Source organism: Crinia signifera, chromosome 1 (genome assembly GCF_055691185.1).
Source record: "Crinia signifera chromosome 1, ASM5569118v1, whole genome shotgun sequence".
NCBI lineage: Eukaryota > Metazoa > Chordata > Amphibia > Anura > Myobatrachidae > Crinia > Crinia signifera.
Genome location: NC_139217.1, coordinates 17,818,195 through 17,829,079, shown reverse-complemented (window position 1 = coordinate 17,829,079; position 10,885 = coordinate 17,818,195). Strand labels below are relative to the sequence as shown.

Genomic DNA, 10,885 nt, shown 5'->3' with positions numbered 1-10,885 from the left:
GGCAAGGAGTGTTTTGAGCAGTGTATCAGTCTTCCAGCTCTTCTCACCACTACCATTCCTGCCGGGTTGCCAGCCCAGTATGCTGAATTCGCTGATGTTTTTTCTAAAAAAGAGGCGGACTCTCTTCCTCCGCATCGTCCGTATGACTGCGCCATTAATTTGTTACCTGACTCTAAATTACCCAAGGGTAGATTATACTCTTTGTCTTTGCCTGAAGAGAAGGCAATGCAGGAGTACGTGGAGGAGAGCTTAAAAAAAGGCTTCATCAGAGCCTCTAAATCTCCAGTGGGAGCAGGTTTTTTTTTTGTTAAAAAAAAAGACGGGACCTTACGGCCCTGCATTGATTTTCGTCAATTAAACGACATCACGGTAAAAAATTCTTATCCCTTGCCGTTGATCTCTGTTCTTTTTGATCAGTTGCGTGCAGCTGTGGTTTTTTCTAAGATTGATTTACGCGGAGCGTATAATCTCATCCGCATCAAGGCCGGAGATGAGTGGAAGACGGCGTTTAACACTCACTCGGGCCATTATGAGTACTTAGTCATGCCGTTCGGCCTTGCCAATGCACCCGCTGTGTTCCAGGACCTCATCAATGATGTTCTCAGGGAGTTTTTGGGTATCTTTGTTGTGGTGTATCTTGACGATATTTTAATTTATTCTTCTTCTTTGGATCTTCATCGCCAGCATGTCAGGGCTGTGCTTCAGAAGCTTAGGGAGAATAATCTTTTTGCCAAGCTCGAGAAATGCGAGTTCGAGGTAGATTCCATTTCGTTCCTTGGTTACATTATCTCTCCCAAGGGTTTCGCCATGGATCCTGTCAAGCTTAAGGCCATTCGGGAGTGGGTGCAACCTTCGAATTTGAAGGCGGTTCAAAGATTTTTGGGCTTCGCGAACTACTACAGGAGGTTTATTTCCCACTTCTCAGATATTGTCTCCCCCATTGTGGCCCTCACCAGGAAGGGAGCCGATCCTACATCCTGGTCGGTGTCTGCCATTGAGGCTTTCAAAGAGCTCAAACGGGCATTTTCTTCTGCTCCCATTCTTCGACACCCCGATCCCGAATTCCCTTTTATTCTCGAGGTAGACGCATCAGAGATTGGCGTAGGTGCGGTTCTTTCTCAAATGGACAAACTGGATGGCTTGCTACATCCTTGTGCTTTCTACTCCAGGAAATTCTCAGAGGCCGAAGGCAACTACGATGTCGGCAATAGGGAGTTGCTGGCCATTAAATGTGCCTTAGAAGAATGGAGGCATTGGTTGGAAGGGGCCAAATTTCAGGTCACGATCTTTACCGATCATAAAAATTTGGCATATTTACGCTCAGCCAAGAGATTGAACTCGCGGCAGGCGAGGTGGGCTCTGTTTTTCGCCAGGTTTAATTTCTTAATTACTTATCGACCTGGCGCAAAAAACGTTTTAGCAGACGCCTTGTCCAGGAGTTTTGCGGCCATACAAGATCCAGTTTCTCGTCCCGATCCCATTATTCCCCCTTCATGCATTCTGGCCGGACTCACGCAAGGGCTACTGGATTCGGTGCTGCTGGCCCAAAGTTCGGTCCCTGCCACCACTCCCGAGGGTAAATTATTTATTCCCCAGAAGCTCCGGGAAAAGGTCTTTTCGGAATTCCATTCATGTAAATCCGCCGGCCATCCGGGGGTTTCCAAGACACTTTCTTTAATGTCACGTGCGGTCTGGTGGCCCAACATGAGGACAGAAGTAGAGCAGTTTGTGTCCAGATGTAACACATGTGCTCAGAACAAATCTTCCCGTCTTTCCCCCATAGGGCAGCTGGTGCCGTTACCTGTGCCTGATCAACCTTGGACGCACATCTCCATGGATTTTGTTACGGACTTTCCACCATCATTGGGTTTTAATACCATTTGGGTTGTGGTCGACAGATTTAGTAAAATGGCACATTTCGTACCCCTCAAAGGCTTACCCTCGGCTAAAACGTTAGCCTCTTTATTCATCACCCATATCTTTCGTGCCCATGGCCTGCCCTCTGGCATCGTTTCGGATAGAGGTGCCCAGTTCGTTGCCAGTTTTTGGAAAGCAGTCTGTGTAGCCCTGCAGGTTAGACTTAGTCCTTCGACGGCCTTTCACCCACAGTCGAATGGTCAGACGGAACGGGTTAACCAATCCTTGGAACAATTCCTACGGTGTTACGTTTCCAAGACCCAAAGGGACTGGGTGGAGAATCTGCCTTTCGCGGAGTTTTCTTATAATAATGCTTGGCATGCCGCTACCAGGATGTCCCCGTTTTTCTGCAATTACGGTTTCCACCCTAGAGCTAATTCTTTCTTTCCCACGGATGCCAAAGTGGGTAATTCTAGGTGGGTGGCTTCGAAGAGAAAGGTTTGGCGCATGGTTCGGGGAGCGCTCCTCTCTGCTGCCAGGTCAGCCAAACACTTCTCTGACCGCCACAGGAGACCGTGCCAGTTCAAAGTTGGGGACTGGGTCTGGCTTTCTACCAAGAATATCAAGCTCCGGCAATTCTCACACAAATTGGGCCCACGTTTCATCGGTCCCTACAGGATTATCAAAAAGGTTAACCCGGTCGCTTTTAGATTAGGGCTGCCCCGCTCTCTCAGGATCTACAACACTTTCCATTGCTCTCTTCTCAAACCTGCTCTTCAGCCGGTTGTCCGCAGGCCAGTGCCCATCTTACGTCAGGGCCAAAAGGAGTATGTGGTTGATTCCATCCTGGATTCCAAGACTTCCAGAGGGAGGGTCTTCTTTTTAGTACATTGGAAAGGTTTTGGACCGGAAGAGAGGTCGTGGGTCGCTGATCAAGATCTCCATGCTCCTTCACTCAAAAGGAGGTTTTTTCAGTCGTTTCCGGACAAGCCCGGTTTCAGAGGTCGGTTGACCTCTCCTCGAGGGGGGGGTACTGTCAGACGCCGCCGCCGTGCAGTCGCCTCCCCGTCCTCCGGGGTGCACGGCGGGCGGTCCTCTGACGATCAGGACGTTGCTCAGCAACGCCCCGAGCGTCGGCAACGTCCCGAGCGTCGGTGACGTCACGCCCGGCGTCCGAGCATCGGGGCGTTGCCTGGCAACCACGTCCTGCTGCCCGGCGTCCTTCCCCGCCGCGTCATCACCTCGCGCGCGCACAGTCTGCTGCACGCACACTTCTCCTATAAATGGAGATTACACAGTCCAGCAAGCCGCTGGTTATAAGATTGCTTAGGCACCCTGGGGTGTCCTTCTTGTTTTCTTCAGCCCATACTGCAGTTCCTTCCCTGCATTATACCCGTGGTTTCTCCAGCTCCTATACCCGGATTTCTTCCCTGCCTGTGGTCGGTGGATTCTGCTACTCAGAAGTTCCCAGCAGATTTCTCCTGGCTTCCGGCTTCCTGCAGTCTCCTTGGAGACATTCCGGTCTTCTGCCTTGGGCCCTGGAGTGGTATCGTTACGCACTCCTTATTCCCATTTCTTCCTGCTGTATCGTGGTTTATTATTTTGTGTATTCTTATCAGTGCTAGGTTCAGTGTGCAGGGGTTACCAGGGCTCCCGTCCATTCCTGTGTCCATTTCCCTGCCACCTGTCTCGGCCACCGGGGTCATTAAGTTAGCTCTCCCCTTGTCCACCTCGTTCCTCCAACGGTAGGTTGTGGCCACCACCTAAAACGCTTTGGAGGGCACCGGAGTTGTACAGGCTTAACCCGTGCTTCAAACGTGGCTGCCGTGCGAGAAGATTTAGGGCCTCCGCACCTACCGTGGGACGTACTGGGTGACAACGGAGTTAGGGGCCGAGACAGTTTCCTCCCTACCAGTGCTGATCATCTCCACCTCCGGGTCAGTCACCTGCCCTCGTTACTACCCCATGGGCCTCTAGGGCTATTGCCCTCCATTACCCTGTTGATTCCTCTGTGGCCCATGTCGACCGGTGATGATTACCAGCTAGGACCCATTTAGCTTCACAGTTACCGGGTCTCCTAGCACGTCTGAGCCGTCTCGATACCTCCACTTTGGGGTTCCCGGCACCTTGTGTCTAACACTTAGTATTAACAAATAACAAAGACTTAGTTTCAAACACAAAAGTAATTGAACAATTAGGGAATAGTGATCACAATATGGTTTCACTGGAAATCAACTTCAGTAAATTACATCAAAAAGGATCTGCAAAAATACTAAACTTCAGAAAAGCGAACTTTGAATTATTCAGGGAAGCCCTTACAGGAATTGGGTGGGAAACGGTTATGGAGGGAAAAAATGCAGAGGAAATGTGGGATACTCTAAAAAAGGTGCTTGATTCACTAACTATTGAATACATTCCTAAAGTAATTAAAGGTAAATTCAACAAAAAAAAGCCACCATGGTTGGACAAAGAAGTAAGGTCAGCTATCAACAATAAAACCAGAGCCTTTAAATTCTATAAAAATAACTTGAATGAGGAGGCCTTCGCAAAATACAAAGAATCAAACAAAACTTGTAAAGGGGTAATCAAAGCAGCTAAAATATTATATGAAGAGTGCATAGCCACTGTAAGCAAAACCAACCCAAAGAAGTTTTTTAAATACATAAATAGTAAACGTTTAATTAAGGAAAACATAGGCCCACTAACTGATACTAGTGGAAAAAGTGTTACTGAGGACAAGGGAAAAGCAAAACTGTTAAATGAGTTCTTCTCATCAGTATTTACTAAGGGAGAGCAGACTGTGGAACGAACATTTACCACAAATGGGACAAATAAGCCAGATCTCATTGTGGATTTCACGCCGAAGGAAATAATACTGAGGCTAAGCAAACTCAAAACAAATAAGTCACCAGGGCCAGATGGGATTCATCCGAGGGTATTAATGGAATTAAGGGATGAACTAGCTACCCCCTACATTATATTTTTAGCAAGTCACTATCGTCAGGTATAGTACCAAAAGATTGGAGAATAGCAGAGGTAGTGCCAATATTCAAAAAAGGAAAAAAGGAAGATCCCGCTAATTACAGACCCGTTAGTTTAACATCAATTGTGGGTAAACTATTTGAAGGATTTTTAAGGGATGGTATCCAGGAATATTTACCGTCTACTCAGTACTAACCAACATGGGTTCGTGAAAAATCGTTCATGCCAAACTAATCTACTAGGGTTCTATGAAGAGGTTAGCAAAAACCTTGATAATGGAAATGCTGTAGATGTGATTTTCCTAGATTTCGCTAAAGCATTTGATACTGTCCCACACAAGAGATTGATTAATAAAATGGAGAACCTAGGATTGGGTGAAAATATCTGCAGATGGGTAGGGAATTGGCTATGTAATAGAGAACAAAGAGTGGTTGTGAATGGTGCCGTATCAGATATGATACCGGTACTAAGTGGAGTGCCCCAGGACTCGGTTTTGGGGCCCATTTTGTTTAACATTTTTATTAACGATATTGGGATAGGGTTACTCAGCAATGTATCCATCTTTGCGGACGATACAAAACTTAGCAAAGTCATCAAATCACCAGAAGATGTCACCATGCTTCAAAATGATCTTGCAATTCTAGATGAGTGGGCTAAAAAATGGAAGATGAGGTTCAATGTAGATAAATGTAAAGGGCCCCACACACAGGGCGATATTAAGTCATTTTCTGAGCGATTTGACATAATTTCTATGAATCGCTCAGAAAATGGCAGAGAATTGCTGTGTGTGTGGCACACACAGCAATTCAAAGCGCGTCCCCGCCACATCGAATCGGGCCGCAATTAATAACAGACAGGCTGGTCAATTCAGAGCACTCGCTCAGAAAATCGCCAGCATAGCAGGCAGTGAGTGGGCTTTCTGAGCGAGTGCTCTGAATCTCACCTGCCTTTCCGTCCGTCCACCTCTGGCAGGCTGGTCTGTCATCTGGGACACCTCTGGCCACGTCCCCGGCCGGTGCACCATCCACGCAGCACCCCTCGGCTCTGGACTCACTCTCTGTGGGCACCGCTCCATTCTGCTGCTACCCAGCACCATTGCGCTCTGAACCACTACCCAGAACCAGCCCCAGCACGGCGGAGGTGAGGAGGAACAGGCCAAGTTGAAGCAGTGCCCACAGCGTGTGCCTGGCCTGGAAGTACCGCACGGCGCTCCACACGTCGGCGCCGAGGTCCCCCAGGAAGGCGAAGGTTCCCTGACATCAGAAACTGTGAGTTTGCAGGAGAGCTGGGCACAACTATCACCTCGCCCGCTGCCTGCCCACTGCCCGCTCTGTGGTGAGGATGTGGGTATCTCACCTGTCTTTCCGCCTCCCGCTGTCCACCCGCCCGCCTGCGCCCCAGTATCAGTGTGTATGTATATGTATATATACATACACATATATATTGCTATATCTCTTTGCTGTTGGTGATTTTTTCTTATTACTTAAGACCAGTGAGTGCCGCTCACCCCCCCCCCCCCCCCCCCGGATTCCTGGAACTGTATCCTGTATATATATATATATATATATATATATATATATATATATATATATATATATATACATACATATATATGTGTGTATATATATATATGTGTGTGTGTGTGTATGTGTGTATATATATGTATATATATATATATATATATAGTGTCCAGTATAACCAGCACTCCCAGGTGGATAAGGGTTAACTGACCCGGTGCCCTCCTTGATGAACTTTGCATTTATTTTGAATGCTATATGGATGAGGCGGCACTCTCGGCTTTTGGTGCAAAAAAACAGTGATTTATTTGTCACAACCTGACATGTTTCGGACACTCACGTCCGTCCTCAGTGATCCCTAAGGACGGATGTGAGTGTCCGAAACATGTTGGGTTGTGACAAATAAATCACAGTTTTTTTGCACCAAAAGCAGAGAGTGCCGCCTCATCCATACAGCATACAGTATATATATATATATATATATATATATATATATATATATATATATATATATATATATCAGTGCAGTTTGATGGCATGTGTGGCTGTGACAGATTTGAAATCTCCCGTGCTAAATCTCCCATTATGAATCTCTGACACAAATCTCTCTGTATGTGGCTCATTGTCTGAAATGAGCCACAAGAGTGAAATCTCTTGTGCTGAATCTCCCGTTATGTATCTCTGGCACACATCTCTGCGTATGTAGGGCCCTTAAGGTTATGCACCTTGGGAGACACAACCAGTGTGCAAGTTACAACCTTAGCGGAGAGGAACTGGGTAATTCCATACTTGAAAAGGATCTAGGAGTCCAAATAGACAGCAATCTAGGATGTAGTGCCCATTGTAATGTAGCTACAAAAAAGGCCAACAAAATTCTGGCATGTATTAAGAGGGGAATGGAAACTAGGGACTCAAGGGTAATTATGTCACTATATAAAGCATTGGTGAGACCTCACCTAGAGTATGGAGTACAGTTCTGGGCCCCACACTATAAAAAGGACATCATAGAATTAGAAAAAGTCCAAAGGCGAGCAACAAAGCTTATTAGGGGAATGGAGAATTTAAGCTACGGGGAGAGATTAAGCAATTTGGGACTATTTACATTAGAAAAGAGACGTTTAAGGGGGGACATACTCAACATGTACAAGTATATCAAGGGCCAATATAAGGAACTGTCACACACCCTATTTTCTACTAGAAAGGAATCTAGGACGCGAGGGCATGAGTATAGATTAGAAGAAAAAAGATTTCATTCAGCTAGTAGAAAGAATTTCTTTACGGTCAGAACAGTCAAACTCTGGAACTCTCTTCCCAGAGAGGTGGTAATGGCTGGCTCATTAAATGCGTTCAAGGCAAAGTTGGACAAACATTTACTGGAGAAAAACATCCATGGGTACAAATAAGAAATATAATTTGTCTGTAAAATACCAGAACCTACCAAATCAGCAATGGATATCTATACCAGGTTGAACTAGATGGACGCAAGTCTTTTTTCAGCCTTACCTACTATGTAACTATGATCTGAGTGGCATTACCCTGAACTCTTGCCAGCATCCCTTGCTGGTCCCGGGCCGGACCCACTCCACATGGGCGCTGCCATGACACCTACAATCACATAACTCTGTTGTCCAATGATATCCGTGTGACCTTGATGCTCTGACCTATGCACTGACCCATGTGACCAAAGGTGTGCACTTCCTGGACTTAATTGCTGCTGTGGCTTGCAGCCAATCACAGGCCAGCAGGGGTGATATAGCTGAGGTCTCTGGCCCATTTTCCCTGTCTTGAACAGCTTGTCTGATTCCTATGTATATCCAGCCCTCAGTGGTCCAAGGCTCCAGGATCGGGATGCAGTTTAAATCCCGGCTGCCGGGATCCCGGTGTTCAAAATCCCGACACTTTCTCCCCCCCGTGGGTGTCCACGACACCCTCGGAGGGAGAATAATTTAGTGTACCCACTGCGTGGCGAACGCAGCAAGCCCGCAAGGGGGGGCGATCCACGTCCCCCCCTTGTCGGGATTTCGGCGTTCGGGATTCCGGCGTCGGGATTTTGAACGCCGGGATCCCGACTGCCGGCTTTTCATGCCGAATCCCCAGGATCCTGTCCAGAGTCCCTCTGGTTACCCTGTGCAATATGCTGCAGAAATTAAAGCTCCCTGGCTCTCTTCACCTGCCAGGTTACCTTCCTCCCTGTCTACCATGTCCAGCTCCCAAGGATAAAGGACAAGAGCACAACAGCATCCCACAGCAGAGTTTGCTACTGCCTTTAAAGGGCCATACCATCTTTGACTCCCAAGTCCACACAGGCGTCAACTCTAACAGTTTCCTGTCTACCCTGTGTCGACTCCCAGGTCATCAACAGCCATGTCGGCCCCCAGGCCGTCAACTCCCATGTCAACTCCCAGGTCGTCAACAGCAGTGTCAGCTCCCACGCCGTCAACTCCCATGTTGACTCCCAGGTTGTCAACATCCCTCTGGTTCCCAGGACGTCAACTTCCCTCCCTTCCCTCCAGTCTTCCCTGTATCATCCAAGGGGTGCCCAGTTTGATCTGCTGTATCAGACTATGGGGGTTATTCTAGTTCATTCTTTCTGACAAAATCCTTCTTAGATGGACAAAACCATGTGCACTGCGGGTGGGGCAGATGTAACTTGTTCAGAGAGAATTAGATTTGGGTGGGGTTTTTCTTCAAAGTGATATCTATATTGCAGTGTAAAATAAGGCAGTCAGTATTTTCCCTGCACAGAAACAAAATAACTCACCCAAATCTAATTCTATCTGCACATGTTACATCTGCCCCCCTGCAGTGCACATGGTTTTGTCCATCTAAGAAGGATTTTGTCAGAAAGAATGAACTATAATAAACCCCAATGTGTGCCCAGTCTGCTCTGCTGTATTAGCCCAGGGGTACCCAGTCTGCTGTATCAGTCCAGGGGTTCCCCGTCTGTCTTATTGTGCATGGAAGGGCATTACACAGGGTGGGAGCAGCCCAATTAAAGTCCTGTAGATGAGCCCACAGAGACTGTACACCCTGCAGTCAGTCTGATGGAGTGTGGTGGGAAGCAGGCGGATTCTGCAGAGAGAGTCACTTGTATGGCCAAGCAGCCCATACAAAATATGTGGTGGCAACTGCAGCCAGTCCATGTGGGGCCCCTGCAGGAAGAAGGCATAAGAGACTCAGGGGAATCACTGTAGTGAGCCCCCACCTTATTGATCCTGCTGCAGTATTGCAGGGTCACACTGCCAAAGTTACAATGGCAGATGGAATGGAGCAAGAGATCCCCATGGCAAGGGTCTACCTGGATTGGGGAGCTGGACAAGAGTTGCGAGATGTTGCCATAATGGATGGCCTCCCAACTGATGTAGTCCTGGGGAATGATCTTGGTGGTGGAATCATTACCAAGTACTCTAACGCCATCACCTGGAGTCAAGCTGCCAGACTACAGTCCTTACCATTGACACCAGCAAAACCCAGCCCAGAGGAACAGACCACAGTGGCCAGACAACTGTGTCAACCAGCATGCCTTTTACCTCTGGTATGTCTACGTATGCTAGCAATGCAGTGGATGTGTGTGCCAGCTGGTTGGATCCTGTGAGGGTACCCAGGGATGCTCCTGTTCCTAGTGGTTTGCCAACTCCGGCGGTGAGTATGAGTGACCAAACTGACCTTTACATGAATGACTCCAACCAGAATGACCCCAACCTAGATCCCCATGTAGAGTGTCCCCTTTTACTAGAAAATAAGGGCCACTGGCAGGAGGTTAGGGAGGCTCAACTCCCTGACTCATCCCTGGCATGTATTTGGTGCCAAGCTCGCAGCGGCTTTGATGAGATGGGGGCAGGGAGTGTGACCTGGCAGAAAGGGTTATGGCCCAGGGTAGTCAGGAAGGTAGAAGGGGATAGATCAGACAGACCTAGGTCTCACAGTTAGTGCAGATGGGTGCCTGGGAGAAGTGACAGAGGTGCATTAAGGTACAAAGGTACATAAGGGTACCTTTGAACCTTAATGCATTTATAGGAACTTTATTTAATAATCCCTAAACCAATTCCTTCAGTGTCCAGTTATGTATTTTGGAGACATACTATAGCTGGTAACACTCTAAAACAATATAGCTCAATCCACCGTTAACCATGCAGTTGGATATAGGACCCAACCCTGTGATTTACCACCATACCTCACTGAAATGCCCAAACCCTCCCTGAACTTGGAAGCCAAGCAGTGAAGGGCCAGGGCAGTACCCAGGTGGGAGATCCCTGGAGAAGACCAGGTGTGGCAAATATCACAAGAAGGGTTATATATGTTCTATTAAACAATTGCACTGGAGACGCCTACGGTATGAGCTATTGCCTACTACGGGATAATTGCATAATTCTTGTGGGGTAAATAATCTCTAATAAACTTTTTTTGTGCCTTTTATTATATTTTATATTACATTGCCCTTGGGACGTAACTCATTTATCCTGCCTATGGTCACATTGCCCATACCATCAATGATGACATTATGGGCTAAATGAAAACTAATGTGTGAT

The 10,885-nt window shown here is 47.4% G+C and overlaps 1 pseudogene; it reads left to right on the top strand.

Annotated features, from left to right (window-relative positions):
* Positions 1-10,516: 10,516 nt before the first annotated feature.
* Positions 10,517-10,635, top strand: LOC146040418 (5S ribosomal RNA; annotated as a pseudogene).
* The last annotated feature ends 250 nt before the right edge of the window (positions 10,636-10,885 follow it).